Source organism: Hippoglossus stenolepis, chromosome 6 (genome assembly GCF_022539355.2).
Source record: "Hippoglossus stenolepis isolate QCI-W04-F060 chromosome 6, HSTE1.2, whole genome shotgun sequence".
Lineage (NCBI taxonomy): Eukaryota > Metazoa > Chordata > Actinopteri > Pleuronectiformes > Pleuronectidae > Hippoglossus > Hippoglossus stenolepis.
In genome coordinates this window covers 8855934-8881387 of record NC_061488.1, presented here as the reverse complement: position 1 = coordinate 8881387, position 25454 = coordinate 8855934, and the positions used below count along the sequence as shown (strand labels likewise).

The window sequence follows — 25454 nt, the reverse complement described above, 5'->3', positions numbered from 1 at the left end:
TATTTAAAAAGGCTAAAGTCCGTAATAAAAGCAGCTTTTCTCCCCCCACAGAAAACACTGAATCTCTTCAATTACCTCGTCAGTGGTCCCGGTGGTACTTCCGGTGTTATCGTGCTGTCATGGAACATCACGACATCCCCAAAGTGGTTTTCAGGAACGCCGCCGAACAAACCCGGGTAAAGCGAGAGTGACATTTCTTACACCTGCCGGAAGCTATTGACCAATCACAACAGAGTGGGCCAGCTGGCCAATGAGAGCAGGCTCGGGTTTGTTTGGAGGGGGGGCTTTAAAGAGACGGGCACTAAATCCATTAATTTCAGACAGAGGCTGAAACGAGGAGCTGCAGCAATGGACAGTTTGAGGAAAGTGATGTGTTTTTAGAGCATGTTAACCTTTTTAAGTAATAACCCAAATTAAAATGAACCTGAATATGAGCATATTTCTCCTTTAAAGTCATGTGCATGGTTAGAGCTATGCCTCCAGTATGGGTGTGAGGTGATGTCGACGATATGTGGCTTATTCTGACGTATCTGTCGCCAAACCATTCCTCATCTGGAGTTCTTACTCTTGTTCATCAGTGCTTAGTTTCACATTGCAGCAGTAGTTCAGTGACTTTGTGCTCTATTTTAGTCATTAACCTTCCTTTTCCCAGGAAAGTTACCAGGATCAGCCGTCATCGTACTCAAATGTGCAGCCTTGATCAAATGAATCTTAAACCACAGTGAGTCACACCACACAAGCGATGCAGTGATTAATGCTGTATGTTTGAAGCCATACATTATCTTCATGCTGTATGCTCTGTGAGCTAGAAATTATGTAAAAGACTAAAGGGTAGAATTGTCTTCAATGCTTCGATCGTCACCATCAAGAGCAAAGTATGTCAAGTCCTCGCAGACACTTCTCCATTTCATTTTCATTTTCTCAAAACAGGAGAGCATAAATACTCCTGTTATTCTAATCGGAGGCTGTGTGCCGACGTACCATTGGCTGACAGCTGATGACTCATTTTAACAGGCTGGTGTGGGGCTGGCAAGGAGATGGTGGGTGAGTGGGTAGGTGGTGGTGAAAAGGGGGAGCAGGAGGTGGGAGTAAAGCTTTCTCCCACTGCTTGTATGCCTGTGTGCATTGTTGTTTTTTTCCCACGAAAAACACACAACATAAATACTCACAAAAGGAGTGAACTTCATCTCTGTTTACTTTCTCCCTGTTTTTCTGCTCACCTCCTCAGCCATGGTTGCCTGTAGCCACACTTGAGGAGAGACACAGAGCCTGGAGGAGAGAGGAGAGAGAGGGAGAGAGAGAGAGAGAGAGAGAGACTTGTGCTGATCACTGAGTCTGCAGCCCCCAGCCTTCCCTCTGTTGCTGCTACAGTAAGTGTGAAAGGCAGAGTGGGAGAGGCAGCGGAGGCAGAGCTGCTGTTTGTCTCTGAGACTTGGAGCGAGGAGGAGAGCGCTGTGAGCTGTGCAGTGCAGAGCAGAGCAGAGAAGAGCCCGTCTGTCCTCTGGTATGTGTCCAGTGTGAGTCCAGTCATCTTCTGCCTGAGCATCCTCGCACACCAGGAGCCTGACACCAGCCACAAAGACAGGTGAGTCTCCTCAGCCTCATGATGAAATACTCCCAGCAGTGTAGACCCAGTTTGACTTAACAATTAAGAATGATCATCATTTTTAAAATTTCACTAATGACATCAACGTGCATTGCTGAAAGTTTTCTCCTATAAATCAGGCGAATCCATCATTAGTGTGTGTGTGTGCGTTTGGATGTGACAGGTGGGCGTGTTTTTACATGTATGATTGCAGGCAGGTGAGTTTAATGTGAAGGCTTCTGTATCTTATGATTGACAAGTGGGGGTGGGGGGTGGGGGCGTTGCTGCTCATAAGAGCGAACCTGTCTGATTTCATCCCCATGTGTTAATCCATGTGCCCCCTGAACGAGAAAGTGGGTGGAGTGGGAACAGTTTGAGCTCTGCTACTCTTATCTCAGTCTTGTTTAGAAACAGAAAAAAAGAATAAGCCTGAAGAACACTGTGTCATCGCAGATGTTGCGCTTCAGCCAGAGTATGTGTATTTGATGGAATGCAGATTGTGCATTTATTTCGGTTCATTGGATGTGTGTGTGTGTGCGTGTGTGTGTGCGTGTGTGTGTGTGTGTGTGTGTGCGCGTGTAGTTTATCGACAACCGAAGGTGTTTACATTTCAGATTTTCACTGTTATTCTTGAGCTCAGCATGAGGCTTTTGTCTCAACTGCGCAAGACGTGTAGTGCATCCATCCCCGCTTGTTGTGGCATTGACGGGAAAATCCAGTCTATTACATAATCTAATGAAGCAAAGATCTAATGAGCAACATCATGTGTGGCTCTTGTTTTCCTGCAGTATGAGCAAAGTACAACGTGCTGTTAAAATGAAGCTGAAATATTAAAGGGTTTCTTTTGTTCCTCATGTGTTGTTTTTGACAAGAGGGCTTCAAGTGATGTCACAGTTTTAATTCGCCATATTTATTTAGATTTTTTTCTAACAAAGTACTTCTCGTTTTCTATATAAATCTGCCTTACAATCTGTTCATAAAAAACATGTCAGGGTTCAGCTGCCTCTCCTCCATGTTAGTATGTAACACGCTTGTGCTGTCGAATGCTGGGATGTAATTTGTGTGTAATGGCAGCTCATGAGTGTTTACCTCAGGGAATCAGCAGGTTGGTCCAGAATTGTTTCCTCCCAGCTCACAACCTGTTGAATGAACTTCGCTTCTTTTGAAGTTTGCTGGGGAAGAAAGCCTTTATCTGCCGTGACTCACTTCAAGCCTTTATGATTTGCGAAAAACACAGAGGGCAGAGGAAGACGAGGCTTTGAATGGGACCATATGGCTGAGTGAGATTTCACAGAGCGACATTGTCAGCGTCTGGATGGTTTAAACCCCTGAGCCATGACCGTGAACTGCGCTGCCACCAAGAGTGAAAAAATCCCCTCAGTGTTTGTCTCACGCGCTGGACGCTGGCGTTTGTTTGCCTGCGACTGTCAATCTGTCACTGACTGTGATGTTGAGGAATCAGCTCCCCACTGACCCTTCCACACCCCTTCCTCCCCCATCCTTCAAAAATATCTGTCCCCTCATCCATCCATCCATCCATCCATCCATCCATCCATCCATCCAACCCTTCATGTCTTCACATCCCTCCCACCGGCTTTCAAATGTTTGTCTCTTCACTTTCACCGAGCGCCTCCCTCCACCCCCCTCCACTCTGGTCGCCACAGAAACGGCTGATTCAGGAAGGGTGGGCGGGTGTCTCCGAGCTCTTGCTGCTCTGCCCCATGCGGTGCTTTCACAGTACATTTCTGCTTCTGTGCTGCTTTTATGGTCCTGATATGCTGACAGTTCAGGTGGCTCAGTCAGATGTTATACAATCGTATCAACTGCACAAAAGGCTGCTTGTTCAGTTCCCTCTAAGGACATGTTTGGTATTTAGAGTTGCGTTGCCATTCATGTTCAGTTTTCTCTTCTAACAATAGCATGATCACAGGCAGCCTCCTCACCGCTCTCCGTTTATTTAAAGGCTCACTTTGCTGAATCTGTGAGGACGTTATTAATGATTCTGATGTTGTGTTGCTCCTAAGAGATTGCGGACTTGTTTGTGCTGATACATATATGACACTCAGATTGGAGTCACGCTGAGGTGATTAATAATGTATAAATATACCATGACTGAGTCGTTTAATAATAGATGTAGTATGACCTTTCTCTTATGTAAGGTTGATGAAGCAGAATGAGGGTGATGGGGTGCAGAGCTGAAATGAACAGATGGAACCGAAAGAAAAATCGTTGATAAATTACCCCCTTCCTACCCGTGTATTAAGCTAGCCCTCCCACTCAAAAAAAAAAGCCCAGTGAGCCGCAGATAAAAGATCTTCTCTTGTAATTACAGATGAAACCCTAAGAAGTGGGGGGGTCCTGTGGTTTTTTAAAATCTATTTTGTTGAATTTTTAGGTTAGCTCTGGTTGCCATGGTGATAGTTTGTACAGTAGCTTAAAACACTGCCTTTCAGAAAGGGCTTGTGAACAGGAAATGAAAACCTGTACCCCACCGCAGCCTATTCCAAGCAGGACCCCATGAGCTCGTCCTACTGTGCCTGATTACATTAAAATGGGAATTTGTATTCATTCGGGAGGTTATGATGGGGACCAGCTCTGCCCCCTTCAAATACAGCGTTTGGCTTTTTTATGTTAATCATAGAAAAACATGAATGATCACAGAGTCACAGTCTTTCTACAGTTCACAATCTCTGACTAATTAGCTGTTGAGAAAAGTTACTCGCATTTAATTTAATTTGACTCTTCACTGTTTTCCATACAGGAACAAGAACAGGGTCCAGTGGCTCTTATTGATATGGATATAAACGACTTGCTCATAACACTCATCTTTCATTAAATGTCTCAGATGACGTGTTCTCTATCTAGTTTTTGAGGGGGGAAAAAGGATATAAATATATGCAGGCTGCAGTGGTTTTTCCACCCTGCAGTGTTCAGCCATTACAGTCAGCGGTGACGCAGCCCGAGACTCACACAGCACACTGCAGACCCATCACGAGACACAGCCAGAACAAAGAGCACACACACTGTCATCTACAGCTCAACATGGATGAAAACACTGAAGCAGCTTTTAGCAGCAAAGAATCGTTAGGTTGGGAGAGCGGGACGTTCAGTGTGACACCATGTGCTGAGACCTGAGCGCTCACCCTGCTACTGTTAAAGACACTGACCGTCCCAGGTACCTGACGGTCCACTGCGGCGCTGGACGCCTCAGGTGGGACACTGAGATCAGTTTGGCGTCAGTGATATGTCAGGGTCAAAGAAGACGTCCTTTTCTATTCTAATCTTGACAATGTGAGGTACAATGTGTGCGGAGGAGTTCACAGAGGATGACGATCATAACAGACAGCAGCCTTACTTATAAAACTTCAATCCAATGGTTAGTTTATAAAAGAGCAATCCAAAACACTATTATTTGCGTTGCCCCAGAAAATATTGCAATTGTTGTGATGATGGTTAATTCAAATCTTAATAAAATTTCATTGAATAATTGAAAGTTTTATTTGATGAAGTACTTTTCAACAATTCCTCAACCAGTCTGTCGCAGTTTTTGCGACAGACTGGTTGAGGAATTGTTGAAAAGTATTTTCTCATTATAAAATATTATAACTTAAAGGTAGCCCTGATGTTAAAACTGAAAAGACAGGATTGTTACCAAACTGTGATTATTGATGTTTAATTATAACTCAGTATAACCTGTTTGGTTTATTGAATTTGAGCGTTTTATTTGAGAAACATTGTTTTGTAATGTAATGTGATGCTCAAACACAAACATTTTTATTGTTTCACAGATAAGAAATAGTCAAATATTGAGATTGTAGCAATAACGTGGTTTACTTAAAATCCTAAAATTTCTAATTTGCTAATAAAAGCAGACTATTAATTACAAGGGTTTTGAAGGACCTTCCCTTGTTGGGAGCCTGGGCTCTAATGTCAATAATCTCCCCCACTCCCCCTGAGATGGGAGAGAGTCCTGCCCCCCCACCTCACTGTCACACAGCTTCAGGTGCTAGAAGATAAAAAGGGAGGTGTAAAAAACTGGTTTATTTTCAGAAGCTAATTAAAAGGACGATTAAACCTACATCATAGAGAACGATTGAGAATCACCGTGGACAAAATAAAACTGTCTTCTTAAAGATATACTGTAAGAAGTCAAAACACTATCCTGCAATGACACAGACCATTGGTTTGTATCAACCTGAGTTACGATGATAATATAAAGGCACAAAAAGCAAATCACGGCACCTTTGACAATAACCTGCGTTGCTATAGATAGCCATGAAAGGTCTGTTAATGTTTTCTGATTCTCATCAAATCCAATGATTCCCCTTCCTTCCACGTTCCAGAAATGAGGTAAAAATATCCCGGATACGCACACTGCCATTTTGTTAATTTGTCACCAGATTGGAGACGCAGTAGCGAGGTCCCGCTGATACAAGCGCTTGACCAATCAGTCTCAGCTGTCAATCATGATGCCACCAAGATGGATTTTTCCAATAAGGTGGCCCTGTCTCTTAACTGAGCTGTTTCTGCTGAAGCAGGGAAGTAGAATATCTTAACCCGTTGCTACAAGGAATTAATACAGATAACTTCTTTGATAATCCGCCCAAATGCTTAGAGGAAAGTCTAAAATACACTGAGAGTAAATCCGGTGAGTCATGCTCTGTATAATATTTGAGGTGCAGACGGCGTGATTTGATTTCAAACGTGAAACGAAAGGTGAATATTTAGCCCCCAACCGGTCGTTAGCTCAATCGCGCTTCTCTTGAAGTGGATCCTGGATGATTCCCTGCAGCTGCCTGCTGCCTGATGACTAATGTTCTCCCAAGTGTCATATTAAAGCCCCTGAATTATTTTAGACAGAGCCAATCATTAACTTGCTCATTAAATATTATCGTAGTAATAATACTGAGACCGCTGTGACTCCACCAAAGCAGAGTTCTGTAATTGTTCCCAAAGCGCGGTCCTGTCCACGACATTATTCAGGACTCATCAGCACCAGCGTCCTGACTCACTTTGGTTCTTTAAAGATTCCTCGGCACTTAGTGTCGGGGTGTTTCTGCACTAACCTCGCTGTTCTGGCCAAAAATTTCCATCTGGAGCCGGTCTCGCTGCCATCTGCTCCCCTGCTCTCTTATTGGACAGCCCTATCGACAGTTGTGAGGGGTCTGCTTCAAAATGGCCCCCACACGCAATGATAAAAGAGGTGAACTGGGAGAAGAGAGGACAACAAGGAGGAACGGAGATTCGTAAAAGGTTGGGGATTAAATGGGATTCATCACAGCACACGTTTCATTGGCACCGAGGCTCTGTGCGTCTCAACAGTTTCAACCCAGTCCCTGACTGACTTATGATCGGCTTCACCGAGAAAACAACATCCAGTTTTTGCTTAGTCAGAGAACGACACTTTTCTTAAATTAAAACTTTCAAATCAAAAGAGAAACAGAGGCTGCAGCCATAGTTCAGGTGTATGGATTATTGCCGGGGGAGAGTGACAGCATGATGTAAGTGCTGCTGCTGTTGCTGCTGCCGCTGCTGGTGTTGATTGTGGTGTGTTGGTTTGGCCTCACTGACGAATGATGAATATGAGGAAAGTTAACTCCAGGGGAATCGTCTGTGGTGCTGCTGTGCCCTGAGGTTCAGTACTCACTCCAGCCTCATACTAATGGCATCATTACTGGGCCTGTGAAACCAAAATGTGTGTACATGCAGACGCACACACATGCACGCGCGCAAACACATACGCACACAGTGGATACAGGAAAGCATAGTTTCACATGCAAAGAGTCACTGATGCACATAAAATGCCAAACTTAATCAGACAATGTAAAAAATGTATGCGTCCCGGTTGTAAATGTACTCGTAATGAGATTTGACTCCATCCATTTTTCATTGATATGTAAAAACCAAGCGCTCCTCTGCTCATCTGATCAAAGTACCAAAGTACAAACCATCAGTTCTTCACTTCTCTCTCTCCGACGTCTCGTCCTCTACCCGTATCAAGATGACAGGAATGACATGACAGGGTGGAGGAACCAACTCAATGTGCATCTGTCAAATAGGACATACGTGCTCAGTCAAGTGTCATCTGAAGTGATGCCATTTCGTAATATGCTTCACAGCCACATCACTCCAGTATCTTTATATAGTAAACGTTGGCTTGTTACCTTCGTCGAGGAGGTTGTTTCCATAAGCTAAGATTGTTTGTCTGGTTGTTTGTCTGCTGAATTACGCAAAAACTTCTGGACTGACTGCAAATACCCCTCACATTCTGTAACTGATCTAGATAAACCAGCATGTCTTTTAAATTTCTTTTACATGGCGAGATAGGGCGTTAGCCTTGGTGGAGGTATGCACTGTTTAAGCACCCTTCTGGTTTTATATTGATTTGTTAGGGCTCAGTAATATGATGATATTGTAAAGGGTCTCGGTAGATTTATGGCTATATTGTCTAATTTATGTTCTAGTTTCTTTTAAGTTGACGTGACGGATGTGAAAATAAGATACAAACTAGTACCGACATAGTTTATAACAAACTGTCCTGAGATACTTTACCGTTCATGAATCGGATATTGGACTCCACTATAAATACAGGTTTGTGTTTTTACAGTAGAATATATTGTTATCTTGCATTATAGTATAAACCTAATTTCTTTTCAAATCAAAAAACAAATCAATTTTCTCTCCGATGTATTGTTTTCACAGTTCCATCTGTCTCATGACTCCATCTGCAGTAGAAACTCTATAAGTATAACTAATAGAGTTCACAATGCATGAAAACAATGAAAAGTGTATTTCGTCTCATAGCTGAATAGGTTTTCCATCTTGGAATGAAAAACAGTTTACGATCAGGATGGTAGGGCCGATAATGTGATGCAATAAACTATTTGCATTGAGTGGAGGAGTTTATTTTCATCCAGATGATGAATGAATAATAAAAATAAAATGGCTCCACAGGAGGAGAAAGGTAAACACTGCATCTGATCTTTCACTATCGCTGCTGGTTTCAAGTGGCTGTTCAGCGCTGTTGCGATTGCTGTAATGAAATACCACCGTAGTTAAGTCTAAATTCTCAGTGAATTCATGATTTTGTTTTAGTGTTTTAGGAACAGCATCAGTCTACTCTGCTAAAATTCGCTAAACTAGTGCAGGGTCCGATCTAAATCTGCCTGTTTGAAATGGGCTGTTAGTTTGACCTGTGGTGATGCTGGTTGCATCTTTCTTTCTGAAACTGTAAAAGTGCATTAATTGAGCCGCAGACAAACATAGACCAGCCGCAGGACTCAGTCCACAGAAATCTGATGCCTCGCCACCGCTGCTGCACAAACAGCTGTTCACCCGTTTATTTCAAACTTCAGTGGAGCTTCCGCACTTCCTTTGCCCCTTAACAATAGCTGATAAGATGAACAGTTCTCCGGATATGCAAGCCACATACATAGAGACAGAGATTTTTGGAATCACTAGATAGATGGTACTAAATGTAAAGTACAGTAATTGGTCACACGACAAAATTTAAAGTTTTGTCCTGATGGTGGTGCTAGATGAAAAGTCAGAGAATCACCAAAATTATTCAGAAACCTTCTTTAGTCCATGAAAGCCTGTGTAAAATGTAATCAGCCCAGAGTTGTGCTCTGACTGACTAACCAATGCTGCCATCCCCAGAGCTTTGCTAAAGAAATAGTGAGAGACGTTTTCCACTCATAATTCAAGTTGATTTAATTTAGGATTTTCTAACAAGGCAAATTATGTTATGTATGTGGATGTAAAAGCAGCACTGCACCCTGGAGATGATGTAGAGAAAGTCAACAATGTCTGTGTCTGTGTGTGTGTGTGTGTGTGTGTGTGTGTTCCATTACATCTTCTTTTCCCCCAGTGGAATCACTTCATCACAGATCGAAATTCTTTGTTTTCTCATATGAACTCTGCGTCACTCTGAACAACTTTGACGAGATGAGGATGTGACACGGGCGAAGCTGTTAACTATTACACCTCCTTTGTAAAGAAACGACACACATACACAAATACTCCTAACCAATAGATTATCTGTGTGTTACTGCACCACCTGGCTCCATCTCCCCCCTCATCAAGCAGAATCACATCACTGTTAATCCGCCCGTCTCAGCCCATGGCGTACCGACACTGCAGGGCTCAGCTGTTCCCTCAGGGCTCCCCTGAAGCCAGGAGTATAGAATGGTGTTCATGTCCTACACACTCCCTTTTCTGCCTCTCCCACTCTCACTTTATTTCTCTCTGTGTTACACACATGGTCTTTGCTCTTCACTTGTATTCGGCTTTGTTTCTTTTTCTCTGTAAAGACAATGCTACTTGACTTTGGAAAGTCAGGCACTTACAGTCCAGCAGTGGAAAGTACATTCACTGCGGGTGTTTTCACACCTAAAAGTCTGCAAAGTACAGACAGTTGATTACAGTCGATTACAGTTGATCCAATTATTTTGGTCTCACATTGCAATTTAAGGAGCACACTATACACTTTTGTCTGATGTATGTCTATTCGTCATCACCTACGAGGGCTGCTTCTACATATGTTTGATATTAATTGGTTTAACTAGATGTGTGTGTGCTTTGAATGGAGACCTCCTCTTTTGATCAGACTCAATTTTGGTCTGTTGGTCCGGACCATTTTCTATACCTGTTATTTGGTTCGGACTAAACTGAAAAGTCTGAAGATCTGGACCAAACAAGGTAGGTGTGAAAACCCCCTTAAGTAGCCTACTTGTACGGTTTTGAGATACTTGAGTATTTCAATTTTAATGCTATTGCTTGAAGTCGTTATTTGACCACTAGTTTCAGATTTTACACTCAAAAAATAACATTGAATCGCAAAATGGCTGAATTCATCGAAATAACCATTTTAAACCCATGAAGATCAAATCATCCAATATTTTCTCAGATTTAAGAAAAGTGCCAGATATCAATACAGGTTTTTGTGTCAGAGTAATTATTTTCTCAAATTAATCATCTAAATAACCCCTCAGATTCATCTCATGACCTTTTGGGAGCATTTTGCTGCAGAGCAAGTAAAAACTTCTACCAATACTTTCCTTTTATTTTGCTGATAATACTTCTTCGTAATGGAATAGTAAAGGGTTTGTGTACTTTCCCTCAGTTGTTGTGGGTTTAATTTGCAGTGACGACCATTGCATGAAAACCTGAGACATGTTTCTGTGTGCGTCCCCTCCAGCTGTGTGGTCACTCAGTCCTGTGGCACAACAAACCATTACCCCCCGCATGTTGTGCTTGATTTGTATTTGTTTACTTCCACCGCTCCCCACTGGCTCCCCGAGTGGTTTCTCTTAGTGTTTTCAAATTTTTGTGGTTTCTGTCGATGGCGGCTTCTGATGCCGGCTGTTTCGTCCTGCGGAGGGAACTTACGAAAGTGGGGGAGTTATGGAAGCTATTTGGGCGGCGCAACTCTCTGGAGGACCATCAGGGGAGATCCAGTACCAAGGAGGTAATTGAATTTGAGGTTTGAGCTAATGATTTTTCCAACAGCGGGATGTTCCCCCGTTCTCCTGGGCTCACAGTGTCATGCATGGCCTGCGCCGAGCGTCGCTCAGGCGAGCCCTAAATCATCCAATAATGGTTTTGGAGCTAAGTACCTCTTACTCTTATAACAAGCATGATTTAATGGTGCTTGTTAATCCAACAACATATACAGAGCTTTTCAGTTTGTGTGTAGCCGTATAGGCTTCGCTGAACAGATGCTACACTACACTCATTGCCTTTGGAGAGCCTGATTGTTAAAAAAACAAACAGTTAGAGGCTAATTAGCTTAAGGATATTTTATTATACCTCCACATATGAGTTGTCTTATTTAGATGATTGTGTCTTCAACTCTTCAGGGAATTAGTTCAGCTGACATTTATAAAAGCACTTGCAGACGAGAACTTTCATCTTTCTTTTTAACAATATCATTCCTGAAGTGTCAGATATTGACATCGCTCCCTCAGGTCATGAAGTAATATTTGTAATTAGATTAAACATCTATAAGACTAGATATGAAGGTTTTTATTAAATATCCTTTAAAGTCCTATAAAGGCTAAACTCCAGACAGATTGACAGCTTTGAAGCTGCACTTTAATAAATCTTTTCTTCATTTGTATTTCAGTCAGGAACAGAAACTCCCCACCCCGGACCCCTTGTCTCCTCACCTCCATTGTCATCTTTTATACCTTTTTATGTTGCTCTACATAATCTCCATCTCACTCACCGTCTTTGCTCTTTTACCCAATCGGATTCGATTATCTGCCCTCTATTAAGCCGCCTAAAATATTTATTTCTCGTTCCAGCTCAGTCGTAGCTCTTATCGCTAAATGAGTGGGTCTCATAATTGTTCCTCTTATCCCATCCTGGCTCACTACACACACACAATCACACAGTAATGGTCCCCGGTGCTGTGCTCTAACCCATTTAGAGGCGACATCTTGCTGTTGCCCTTCAGTTGCACAGACTCACTGCTAATGGCCATCAGGATTTTCTCTCATTAGTTAATCTTGTTTTTTGATAATGTCTACAGCTCGGAGCTGTTAGCTGAACAGCTTTTAGGCTAATGGTAACTGATCACCTCTGCACACAGACCAACACTGACCTTTTTTTCTTGCACGGTCGAAACGCGTCCATTATGAGCGACCGTATTCTTCATTCAGCCACAAAGACAAGCTGGTGTTTATCTCGCTGAACTTTTCTCCAGCGTCTCATCGCACTGGGGGTGGGGTCAGAGGCCAGTAAAAATACAGCCTCTGTCAGGGATAATGGCAGCGCCCACCTGTCTATATGTAATCATACTCTTACCGGCAGTCGCCGAATATAATTTTCCTCTTAGCGTGTCATTTCGGTTTTCCAGTCATGGAGGTGTAAGCAATTCACAGATTTAGAAATTCACTGGGAACACACACACACACACGACAGCTTCACACCGTCACACACACAGATTTGTTCTTTTTAAATCTTTGTCAGGCTTTGACCTGATCCGCTGAGATTTGATCGATGTGTCCCATCTCATCATCTGCATCTTTTGTACTGTCACAGTCAATTTATATTTCTTTGTTCGCTTTGGAACGACTCTCGCATGAGTCATTACTTGTCCATTGTTGATTCGTCGCGGCACAAAACCACCGCTTTTCAGAAAGAAAAAAAAGGGGGAGCAACAATGATGAAGGGTGTCAAATGAATCATTCCTTCAGTGGCTATACTCTTGCCACTCTTTTGAATTTGGGCTGGTACCAAACTCTACATAGTAAGTATTGATTCCTTTTCTTCAAACCCATTACTTAAACAGATGTTGCAGGTTGTTGATTTCCCACTAGAGAATCTCTTTCTTGATTTGCAGGATTTTTTCCACTGCACAATATTTAAACCAACATTCCGCCCAATTCAATCCTTCTGGGTCCATCTGCTGTTTCTTAGAATACATAATGTGAATATTTAAGAAGACACTCGCTCCTTCACCAGTGCACCATTTATACTTTACTGCTACCTGACAGAGGACTCCAGAATATTCTCCAAACTGAACACCAAAAGACATCTCTTTCTTCATATGCACGGCACTTTACACATGCATGGGGAGCAGTAAATGCTTCCCATATGGCTGCATCCACACATTTGTCAGCCCATCTGCGTTGGTTTAAAAACAAAACGTTTGTGGTTCGTTCGCTGCCAGTAAAAGGGAGATTATGGAAATATATTGGGATTCATAACATTATTTCTGGCGAGAGTGCTGGGATTGTGAAATTAACACAGTGCTGTGGTATCTAAGCCAAATTTTGATCATAGATGTCAGATAAGAGAGAGGATCTGTCTGCTCAGCCCTAAATAAATGGCCCTTTTAATAATTTATCACAGGAGGAGACTGGTGTTTCATGTGTGTGCCATTGTCAGAGCTGGACACAACCCATGAGCATAGCTGTAGGTTGCATAACAACTCTGATGCAATTAAACTTGCCAAAGGAAGTAACCTGATTACTTTTTTAAATGTTCCCAAATTAAATTGGCTCATGTTCATGTAACACAGAATTCCTTTTAGGATCACACAGTATTTGAACTGCAGTGTTGGTGCTGCCTTTTTTCAAAAGCCAATAAAACCATCAAAGAAGCAAATCTGTCTCCTAGAAATTAAGTTTCTGTACAACTACACTGCAACTGCGATGCATTTTACATGATACATACTCACTGGTTGAGATATGTACAGAGGGAACACATTTTTTGGTGGAACGAAGCACTAGATTTATTAATGCCAGTGGAGCAGCCGTGTGGCGGCTCTCCTACAAATAGATATTGTACTGCAAGTACTGCATGTAAAAGCCTTAAAGAAGCAGTAAATTTAGTCCAAATCACAATCTTTTTAACTCAGAACCCATATTAACCAAAACCATTATCTCTCCCTATATCTAACCAAGTTGTTTTTGTGCCTAAACCTAACACAACCATTGTGTTGTCAGGTTGTAAAAGAAATGTCTTGTGAGTAGAACTGCAGGGAACAAAAACAAGGAAAACTCTTGGAAAAAGGTTTTATGCTTGGTAAGGCAGAAAAAGGGTTATTGATAAAAGTAAAATGCAACAAAGTGCAATGGAAAAAGACTTGGTTAATAAATCATGCTGCACTTATAACATGTGACCTAAATGTCCACTGAAGAGGTGAATACATCAGATAGATATGAAGGGATGGGAAGATGTTTCATTTACATGACACAAACATGAATTGCCATTCTCCACCATTCTAGCAAGGCTTTTACTGTTTGACTGGTGCTCTTCCTCTCCAATGATTTGTTTGGAAAATTAGCACCACCCACTGTTTTTCTTGATCAACCACCTCCTAATATTGTTATTGGATGGATACCCACCCACTGATATATTTTATATTAAACTTTTTGAGAACTTGAGAGCGTAAAACTAGACAGATTGTTTTGATGGTTTCTTTCTGGAAACCCCACATTTTACTTTATTTACAGTGAGTAGGAGAAAGGAGGAAACCAGTGTGCACCTAGTTTTTGATCCATTACATAACTCAAAAGTTACATAATAACCCATATAGTATAACCCTCCACTGTGGGATAGGCTGATAAATAACATAGTGCTTTGATTCAACGGTTAAAAGTCGGCGATGACTTCCCTGGCGCTGTAACCCTGGAATCCATAGGAGTAATGGAACAATCTTGCCAAACAACAGGCAATTTAAAGGGGGTTCAAGCCCTTGTCCCTCGCAGCATTGAGACGATGCAGGAATATGACCGCCTTCTGATACTGTGCTGAGGCTCTCAGGGCTGTTATTGCTCAAGTGTTGTTGATCACTGGGAAATGGCTCAGCTCCAGTATATACGTGTTCAACTCCTTTCTGCTGTGATGCTTCATGTGAGGAGACCAGTGGGAGGACATGCACAAAAAAACAAACGCATAGCAACAGACTCTTTCTCTTCTGTTCGCTCTCTCTCTCACACACACACACACACACACACACAAGGCACATTTACACGTATGCGCACATGCACAGACAAAGAATTAAACCCCTGTATAGATGTGGCATGCATGTTACTCTCACACCACCACCACCACCACCACCACCACCACCACCACCACCACCAGCTCATACCAGCCCACCCCCACAAACACAAGCCTCTGTGGAATAATAATGGTCCCATATTTAAGATTTACACCCTCGGGCAAGCGATGTAAATGGCATCTCACAACAGGAATTAGCCTCAGTTTGTGAATCGGCAGCAGCAGCAGCAGTCGAGGAAGAACATCCACCACTGCCTGCCCAGCTGCACTCACAAAGGTCATGGGCTCAGTCTGGAAGCTGATCCACTTTGGGGTGTGTGTGTGTGTGTGTGTGTGTTTGTGATGCCATTTCAGAGTCACACTCCCGTGGCAGCCCACTGCCCCGTGCACAGCCTCCCCTGTCATCATACCTGATCACGCCTGTCTGTCAAATCAGTTGGTGAAATTCCCTTATACTGGCTTACGAATGCAGCCAGTATCTGTTTCCCCCTCGCTGAGACGCAGGATGGTTGCCCGTGCAGCGGCGTAGCGCGCGATTCGCCTGTTGAAAGCCTGCAATTCTATTTCAGGCCATCCCACACACAGTGGGAGAGGAGCAGAAATGTGTCACCCTTTAATTGCAGCTTTTCAGGTCCTTGTGAATTTTTGTACATCTATAGGTAAGAGAGTCCTTCTTTGGGTTTCAGGAACACACCTCCAGCAATTAGCACATCAGGGACGTGAACAGTAGTGTGTGAGGGTGTGTGTGTGCGTGTGTGTGTGTGTGTTTGGTTTGAAGTAACCATTTTCCTTTATCTGTTTGTACCTTTGGGGTGCATAGCTTCTGCACATGAAAATAACGTCCTTCCAGCTATTGATGACAGCAGCGCATGAGTAATGCAGACGGCCAATTTGAGTGCGTGTTATGTTCCCAATTATATCAACAGTATTGTCACCCACTCCGAGCGTTTCTCAGTCTGTTCTGCCAGCTGAGCCATGGAGCTTTATTCCTATAGAGTCAACCCCTTTCAATTAATTTCTTGTTAGTCCTGATCCAAATAAGCTGCAGTAAGAATTTAATCCTCATAAATGGATTATGAGGTGATTGGTGCTACAAGAGCACTTGTTTGTTATTGAAATGAAGGGTTATGTAATTCTGAATTTGAGGGCGTATCAGTGGCCAATCATATCCGATCGGTTACTGAGCAGCTGTGTCGTAGAAATCAGAAAGTGAGAGGAATACGATTCGTCCCCTCCAACAGAAGACGACATCTAACAGTGTATTGGTTTGTTTTCACAAGTGTGTCCTTGATAATGATTTTCCATGCACACACACACACACACACACACACACACACACACACACACACACATACACACACCTCCCCTTCTGTACACATTAAGAAACAAGATGGCAGAATGAAGAGCAGTGAACTTGCTTGAAATCTCTTATATTCAATATGTATATATTATCCTCCAAACACACACACACACACACACACACACACACACACACACACACACAGACTCACACATTTAGCTCTCATCTCCTACATCTATTTCGTACACTTAGCTAAACAAATAGGAAATGTCCTGTTGAGCCCGTTGCTTGATTGCCATGCAGTTGTTACTCATTCCTCACATGGATGTATATCAGAGAGAGTTGGGCACATGTTACCTGACTCCATGGCAACAGGCTCCGGTGCCATTACTCTGTACAGAAGGTTACTGTGCTCTGGCTCACTCGCTCCTTGCTGCGTGAGATCGTTCTCCCTCCGTCACTGGTGTGATGGAGATCTTGTGTGCTGCTGGGGGAAGTTTCAGGGGAGCCGTCTGTCTCAAACAGAGGCATTAACAATTCATCGAGAAAAAAAAACGAGGCGAGCGAGTTGATGCTGTGTAATGTAAGTTTGTCCACCTTGCAGGAGCGTGTTTGTAACCTATTCATACATGTGTGGCAACAAGGCGTGAACCTGTCCCTGAGCTGTAGGGCTGCTGGGTTATGATGAGATCCTGCCCAGACTCGAGTCTCGGTCGATGATTTCTTTATGACCTCGGTTGCCATGCCAACGGCCGTGGGGAATTGGGCCAGGTGGATTCCACAGCAATTCTAGAGACAGACAATGATCAATTACTTTTAGTATGTGACCTGCCTGATACTACCTAAAGATATAAAGAAGAAGATTCTTACACAACTGAGGGACAGATTATAGGAACGCTGAGAATGTTTGAGGACTGAGAGGTGTGTGTGTAGGCAATATTTTGTGTGTGTGTGTGTGTAACTGTTTATTATTGATAAGCGACGACTGTGAGCTCAGCAGGGGAGGGGACAAAGGCCAGGGGTTGACATTTTGAGCTGTTGTGACACACCACTGTTAATGTAGCAGTAGGTGACCCTTTCACTCCTGCCCACATTGCTTTGTAGTGTCGCTGTGAAACTGTGGAAATGTTCGTAAAATCACAATATGGCGGAAATATCATCTGCCTTTTAACCTCAGGATTAATCCCTGTGCGTCCCTGTTGGTGCCTGGCAGTGTTACTGAATGTCAGTCCAAACTATACAGGCCGGGGCATCTGAGAGCCATTTTCATCAGGACAGTGATGGAGGTGAAGAGGATGATGCCAGAGTTCCTCCATCTGTTGTCCTGCAGAAATTGATTATATCAGTTGATTAGTGTGGAATGAGATGAACCAACAAATTAGATCCTTAGTGTAGCCCTGGGAGGCAGCACATATCACATATCAGCTTAATCTACCATTTTGTTTTGTCACAGCAAAACCATAATCTGATAAATATCCAAATCCTCTTGTTCTACTTCAAAACGCTGCCAGGTTTGTCTTTGTTGATGTCAAAGGCAGATAATTATTATTAGATTAGATTATTAGATCATGATTAGAGGAATATTAAAGGTACAGTTTTTAAATGTCTTCCACATCGCGTACATTGGAGAGAAGCACGTCTGAACTAGAAAGAGCTGTTTCAGTTTTGCATTACAGGCAAATGTGCACGACAACTACACAATTTTATAACAATAAGTCCCCTTATGAACCCATATATAGATCTGGATCTTCATTTGGATCCGCACTAAATTGCACACACTCATAAATATCAGTTTTTTCATCAAGATCCATCAAGATCCGTAAGTTATTCACTGAGAAATCTGTGAAAATGTTGTAAAACATCTAATAATGTGAAACAAAAAATCCTGGATCTTTCCCCTGATCCGGATCCGCACCAAAACGTAATTATTTTTTCCCTGACTCCACATCCTTCCACCAACTTCTGTGGTAATCTGTCATTTTTGTGTCATCCTGCTAAGAAACAGATTCAGTAGGTTTCTTCATGAAAATCTGATCAGTAATTCTGCTTAAAGACAGACAAAATGATCAAAATAACAAATATAAACTGCTGGTTTTGTATTGATTTGTCTTTTCCCCCTGTTTAGCATGTTGATGTCTTTGTATAACTGTATTAATATGTATTATTGCATTGGCAGTGTCTGTAAAACGATGGAATAGATGAGGCCTGGCTGTTGACGACATGGGACAAATAATTGCAGAACATCAAAAAACGTCCGCTTTCTCAGTCTTCTCAGTGCTTCTCCCCCAAAAAATAAAGAAAAATTAACATTTCAAATTTTCAATGACTGACCTTTACTGGATGTACCGTGTTGCATCATGTATTTGTGTGCCACAACTCTCCCAGGGGAAGATTGCTGAAGTGTTTGATGTTTCACAGAGGAAGCCCGGGGCCAAACTAAACCACTACCGCTTCTTTATTATTTGGAGCATGTGTTTAACCACTACACATAGGAGAGTGAGCAGAAAATGTATTGCCTAAAAAAAAAAAAAATCAAACCTCCCACTGTACTCTGGCTTTAATATTTCATCAGATGTGCTGAGTCTTTGAGAATGTGATGGAGTTGAAAGTGGTAAAGTGCAGCCATTAACAGTGGGCAGGAGTGAATGATATCTCTCTGTTGCATCTGATTTCCCATGTTTCAGGCACAGAGTGGATAGTTTAACAGCGTTCACATATCCTGAGGAGTTCCTCTGCCATTTTACTCCTCACCAGGCGGAGATGATTAATTACTCTGCGTTAGAACAATAATTCCACACAGCGTTTGTTTACGATTAAATAATTGCGAATTAGCTGAGAACCAAAGAACCTGTAGAGACGATTAGGGTCCTCTTTTGTTCTACTCGGGCCGATCGGAGCAGATGCAATTCAAGATTCTTCACTGGCTTTTTCAGATTACAAATTTTTACATCTAATTTAATGATTAAACTCAAAGCATAACATTTTCATGTTAATTTGAAATATCAGTGAAGGATTTCTGCCTTGTGTCATTTTTTGGTGTCATTTTAAAGAGTGAAATTGTGAATATACAGAGGCAGTGGATTTTTCAGCCAGAGGAAATTGTAATTACCGCTGACACACTGTATAGAGGTAACAGATTAAAAGTTGGGTTTGCCTTATTTTTGCCGTCATGGAGAGCATATTGTTGGTTTTGATTGGTGCTGCTCTCACTGTGAAGAGTTAAAAGAGCCTTGGTCAGGCTCTGTGCTTCAGCTGAGCACCTCCTCTCATGTCAGCTTTTACATAAATAAGAGCTTTTTCTCTCCATCACTCCCTCTCCTTCTCTTTCTCTCATGCACACCCACACAGAGCCTGTCAGAGGCATATGAGGATGGGAGGAGGAAGGAGGGAGGTGGGTGAAGCATGACACGTGAAAAAGGAAACGCGTTGCTCTTAACAATGCATCTACAGCCCTCTGTCTATTGTTTCTCCATATTTTCTCCCTCCGTCTGTTTTTTCGGAAACCGTATGTATCTGCCTGGGCTAGAATCTATTGTGAGCTCACACGCGGAGCCTTTTTTCTCTTTGTTCTCAAAATTACCCCATTTGTTACGAAGATCTTCGCTCCCCGCTCCATTAATCTCAGTTAATTTATGTGCAAATTAAGATACCTTTAATTGGATCTAACCGAAAGAGAAGCAAATTAAACTAAATTCAGATTCAGTGATGATTTATGATCTGCAAAACATGATATGCCTTCAACATAATCCATTACATAACCCTGTCATAGTGTGTATGAAAAAAGAAACAGGTCGTGCTTCCAAACAAAGACGGTGGTTGAACGAAAATATATTCTAGGTCTCTCTGCCTGTATGTTATCGTTAAAATGTGATCACGCATCTTTACTGACAGTCGTAAATGTGTGTTGTTTGGGACTTTGGACACTAATCAGTTACCATGGCAACTCACCGAGTTTTTCCAACTGACCTGCAGTTGGGTGGGTGCTGCCTCACCAAGGTTAGGTCTGGATGAATCGTCTTCTCCCCTGTATACTAGTCACCTTGCAGGTTTAAAATAGCATCCTTGACAAATAATTGCATTTCTAATTAAGTAAAAACTGAGCAAACCCGAACTGAGCTCATCAATTATCATGGACTCTGACGGCAGCAGGCAGCTTCCAAAGAGGTTTACTGCTTGGGTAAAATGACATGAAAGCAGATCTCTACAAAGGGACTTTAATTAATTTCAAATGTAAACTATATATATTGGATATAGTATTGTATAATTTTAAGGCATTTATATATATATATATATATATATATCTACAACATAATCATCCGCATAAAGAGTGTGGCCATAACTGTGGACTGGATCTTTGTGTAAATGGACTGTGGGCTTGATCCTCAGTGACCTTGGATATGTCTCAAATTTAGTTTTGTCAGATTTAAAACAAAACTATGTTTAGTTGGAAACCGCTGAGATGCATCAAAAGCAATTGTAAACTAATTATTAGGAAATTATTAGGTGTTTGGCACAACTCAAAATCAAGAGACCTGTAATATTAGTTTAACAACCTTAACGAGGGTTTGGAGACAATTTCAGTTTGATTCAACTTCAGTTTCAGGAGTTGCAGAATCAAATCTTCTTAAATTCAATATAGTACATTAATAAAACATGAGTGATTTATGCCTGTAGAGCTGCAATGATTTGTCGATATTTAGAAGCTATTTTGATAATAAATGTAATCATATAACTGATAAGATAGATGAAACTGATGCTGTTTCAGCTTTTTCAGATAAGGGACTTTGTCTACTTTCTTTGCTAAATTGTCATCACACTGTGAGTTGCCACTCGATGTTTGAGGTCATGAAATACAAGAAGGCACATGACGGTTTCCCCTTTTCCTCCTGAGAAAAATGTCAGACATTTACATTGTAGCCGCTCGGTGTCATCTGACCCAGAGAGTGGCTCCGGTGTCCCTGACGTTAATTAGGGTCTCACTGTGGTTTAGAGATCGAATATTGAATAAAAACTGAGGCAAAGTCAAAACGGATTAGAAGGTGTTTGTAATGATTATAGACTTCATGTTCTGAGGTCAGCCTTTTCTTCCAGCCACTCACTCCTTTCACTGATTAGTTTCTCCGGCCTGGTTCAAAGTATTGATTGGCTGTAAAGACTTTTGGTCCTCGATGGCAGTTGATCGCCTATTTCTGCAGGGAACCTTTGTACAGTGTTAATTACAAAACCCTGATCCTTTCACAGCTTTGAACTAAACCCATCACAGAATTATATACCTTTTACTGCTTTTCACCACATGCCACATTCCGATGAAGAAATACATTTTGATGACATTAAATGAAAATAGTGGCTCCTGTCCTCCCACAATTCTCTCTTTTATTAAAAATGTTTTTTAAACATTTGAACAACGAACATTGCTCTGGACATAAACTGCTAAAATGGCAATTACCATTATGCACTAAAGAGGAAGACTGGTTGTCCTCGAGCCCATAATCTACTGTGATTAGCTGAGAGATAGACAGTGCAATCAGCGAACTCCACAATCCGACTGTTGAAGGAGTGTTTCTACCAAAGGCATGTGAACAATTCCCTTCCTGGAAATCAAACTAATTACAGAGACATAGAAAATCACGAAGCAGGAAACAGTGAAACATTTCTTTTCTCCCCAAATATATTACCACTTCTCTCTGGAGCATGAATTACCCGGAGCTATGCCTCCTCCAGGAAACAGAAGTTCACAACTTGCCTCTCCTCTCTCCTTGTGTTGCTGGGGAAGAACACAAGAGTGTGTTGTGACTAATCAGTCGGCCGGGCGAGTGTGTATTACGTCAAACAGTCACACACTCATCGGCAGCCTTCTGTGCCAGCTGAACGTGCGTTTCTGTCAAAAGTCAGATTGGAAAGACGCCACGTTACATTGAGACACAGTTTGACACTAAAGCTGTGTCTTTGTTTGACAATGCACAGCAGAACAGTGCATCTTGATACGGGGGCAGGGGCCATTAATCGAAGCAGCGATGCACACAGTGACGCTGTCATTCCCTCCATTGAAACAACGTGTGAGCAAAATGAATTTCACATGCTTCATATTGGTTTTTACTAACACTGGATTGGGGAGAACGAGGGTGAGCGCTGCTTACAACCAACTGGCTTCTGTATGAATGTGTAGTTTCTCCCAGGGGTGGATCTAGGAGTTTTTAATTCAGGGGCCATAAGGGGACCACAAATTACACATAGGGCCAATTTTATGACCAACACCCATGCACAATTCCTGATTCAGCAAGGTGCAGATTGAAGTTAGCGCTATAGCTTAGAGCAAAGCCACAGATCATTGAATATATTTATTTATATTAAATATATTTCTTCAAGCACATTGTGTTCTTCAAAAAAACTTGTAAATTAAAAAAAAATCTACAATCTGTCCTACGCATTGTTAGTATTATTAGTAAGTGACTAGTATATTTAAAAAAAATAATACTTACAGGACAGGAGCACTTCAGGAGCCAATCAGATTTCAGCTGGGTCCAGTGCCACCCTGGAGCCACCCCTGGATTTGCCCCTGGTTTCTCCTCCTTATTCTAAAGCGAACTATTCGTAATGGACTCCTGCAAACTCTCAGCCCTTGCTGATGGATTCTTTCTTACACTGTTATTTATAGCATTAATCATGGCTCTATTTCCTTTATGTGCAACACTAAGGGGTGTTACTGAGTCAGTGTGCACACTACAATGGACCCAATTCATGTTACTCATTACACCTGTGGGTCTCCTGCTATGACATGTCAAAAATGTCTGCCTTGAAAACAGCAAAGAAAAATTATGTTTGGCTCACGGACCCTCATCAGGAAAACCTGATCCATTTAAAGAACTATTGTGCGTTCATGTGCCAGAATACAGTAATTGGGAAAATTAGTTCCCAACTGGGAAAATTAATGTGAATGCTATCTCAAACAAATTCAAAAAAGTCAACGAGTTGTCGAATCGCTGACGTCATTACTCATAAACCAAATTACATAATTTTAAAATCAGCTCTAAATAGTAGCTTTTAACATGAATTTATCAAAAGCCACACTTTTGTCAATTGCAAACTGCATCTCCCTCTCCCAGAAGCGTCCAACACCACTTATCAGCCAATACAGACATTTTTAATGATTAATATTTAAAGTTATTTGTATGCCTGTCACACCTCACTCCTTCTCGTTGTTTTGCACATGTTGGAAATAGGTGTCAAGGTGCTGTTTAAATGCTCTAACCACATAAACACAACACATTTTGGTTTGCACGTTTTTCCCTCAAAGCACATTAACACACGTTATGTTATGGGAACCTACACAGAGCACGTGAATGCACAGATATTCTGGCATCATGGGAGTCATGTGTCATGTTTGGCCCCAGCTTAGCACAAACACTGGAAGCAGTGAGCAACATCCAAATCCACCTGAGGTGACATCCAACATCTCCAAGGCTTTACATAATGCATCTTGTTTCTTATTTTAATGAAGAATAGCTCCTGTTTTCAGTCTTTATGCTAAACAAGGTTAATTAGTGATTATCTGTATGATCAGTATTCTAGTCTTGACGACCAAGTGCTTTACAGTACAGTTTTTTGCCATCCACCCATTCACACACACACACACACTCATACAGTGCATCTATGGGCAGCACTTTTTCTATGAGAATGGCACAGCCATCAGGGGTTCAGTATCTTGCCCTTTGACATTGGGAATGGGGAAGACTGGGATCAAACTGCAGCACCTTTGGTTCGCTCTACCCCCTGAGCCACAGACGCACAGTTACAATCAGTCAGAGATTTTCAACAAATGGATGAGAATGAGCAACTAGGAGCATTGGAGCTGCACTAACTGGGAACTGAAAGTGCCGCTGTATCAAGTCAGATCTTGAGTCAAAGTGCTTTACAATCATCGTAAAGGAAAACTATATTAGTAAGGACGGTTTAGAGAGTGCAATAGAAAGATGCAATAAAAGAGACTTAGGATAAAAGCAAGTGAGACAAAAGTGACAGAATAATAAGACAGAATCTGAACTAAAAGCTAGATTTAAAAAGCTGGATTTTAAATCTGAATTTAAATGATCAATAGTATGACAAGGAGTTTAGGGTCAGCAACAGAGAAAAGCTCGGTCTACTTAAGTACCTAAAGGAGAACGGGGAGTGAACCAAGTGACCTGGAGGCACAATGTGGGTTCAGGAGATTAGTGAATTAGTGAGGGCCAAGACCATTGAGAGCTTTGTAGACAAGGAATCAGTTCAAAATGCTGTGGTAAGCAACTTCATTTAAAGACCACATGAACCTTTCTTGAGGCCAAGATTAGAACTGAACTATAGTGATCCTTCAAAACAGACTTTACAACAGAAAAAGAAGACAGGCAGAAACTGCAGTGGAACATCACAGAGATGCTGCTGCTGTGAATTATTAAAGAAGCTGAATGAGGTATTCTTGCAGAGACAATATTTGATTAATAGTTTGGCATTTTGGGAAACACACTTATTTGTTTTTCTCGCCAGGTTTGTGAAGGATTGTGTCTTTACCAGGCTGCAGCTGAAAAATAGTCTAGCATTTAACCTTCAATGTTTTATAAGCATTACACGAATGCCTATGAACTGGTGAGTTTTAAAGGCTCTGGTATGAGGACTTTGTTATCTTTAGATGGAACCAGGCTCCAGTGTTGCTAAGCTATAGGCTAACTAACCATTGACAATTCTTGTCCACAGAGCAAAGGGGAATTTTATAAAAAATGTTGAATTGTTCTTTTAACTAAGCAAAACAATGGAAATTAACAAAATGATTTAGAATTCATACCTGAAATATGAATCTTGTCATGTGACTCTGAGTAAGACAAAAAAACATGTTTCCCCAATGATTTGAATAGTATTTTCCATCAAGGGGAATTTTTACACCAGAAAATCTATATAAATTGCCCACTCATTGTCAAAATTGTACTTAAGTTCTTCTCTAGCTCACAGCTCTGATTTCATAACTGACGTATAAACTTATAAAGCGGCGCATCAGGCCGCAGGCTCCCCAGCAGGCCCGCTCTCACC

General features: G+C 41.8%; 1 protein-coding gene across 2 annotated transcripts in view; it reads left to right on the top strand.

Annotated features, from left to right (window-relative positions):
• Window positions 1–1112: 1112 nt before the first annotated feature.
• The window catches only part of LOC118110472 (prickle-like protein 2), a 35878-nt gene continuing 11536 nt past the window's right edge, over window positions 1113–25454 (top strand). For both annotated transcript variants that reach the window (XM_035158230.2, XM_035158229.2), the window contains exon 1: window positions 1113–1585. The gene's annotated coding sequence lies outside the window, so the exon portion shown is untranslated. The remainder of the gene's footprint in view (window positions 1586–25454) is intronic.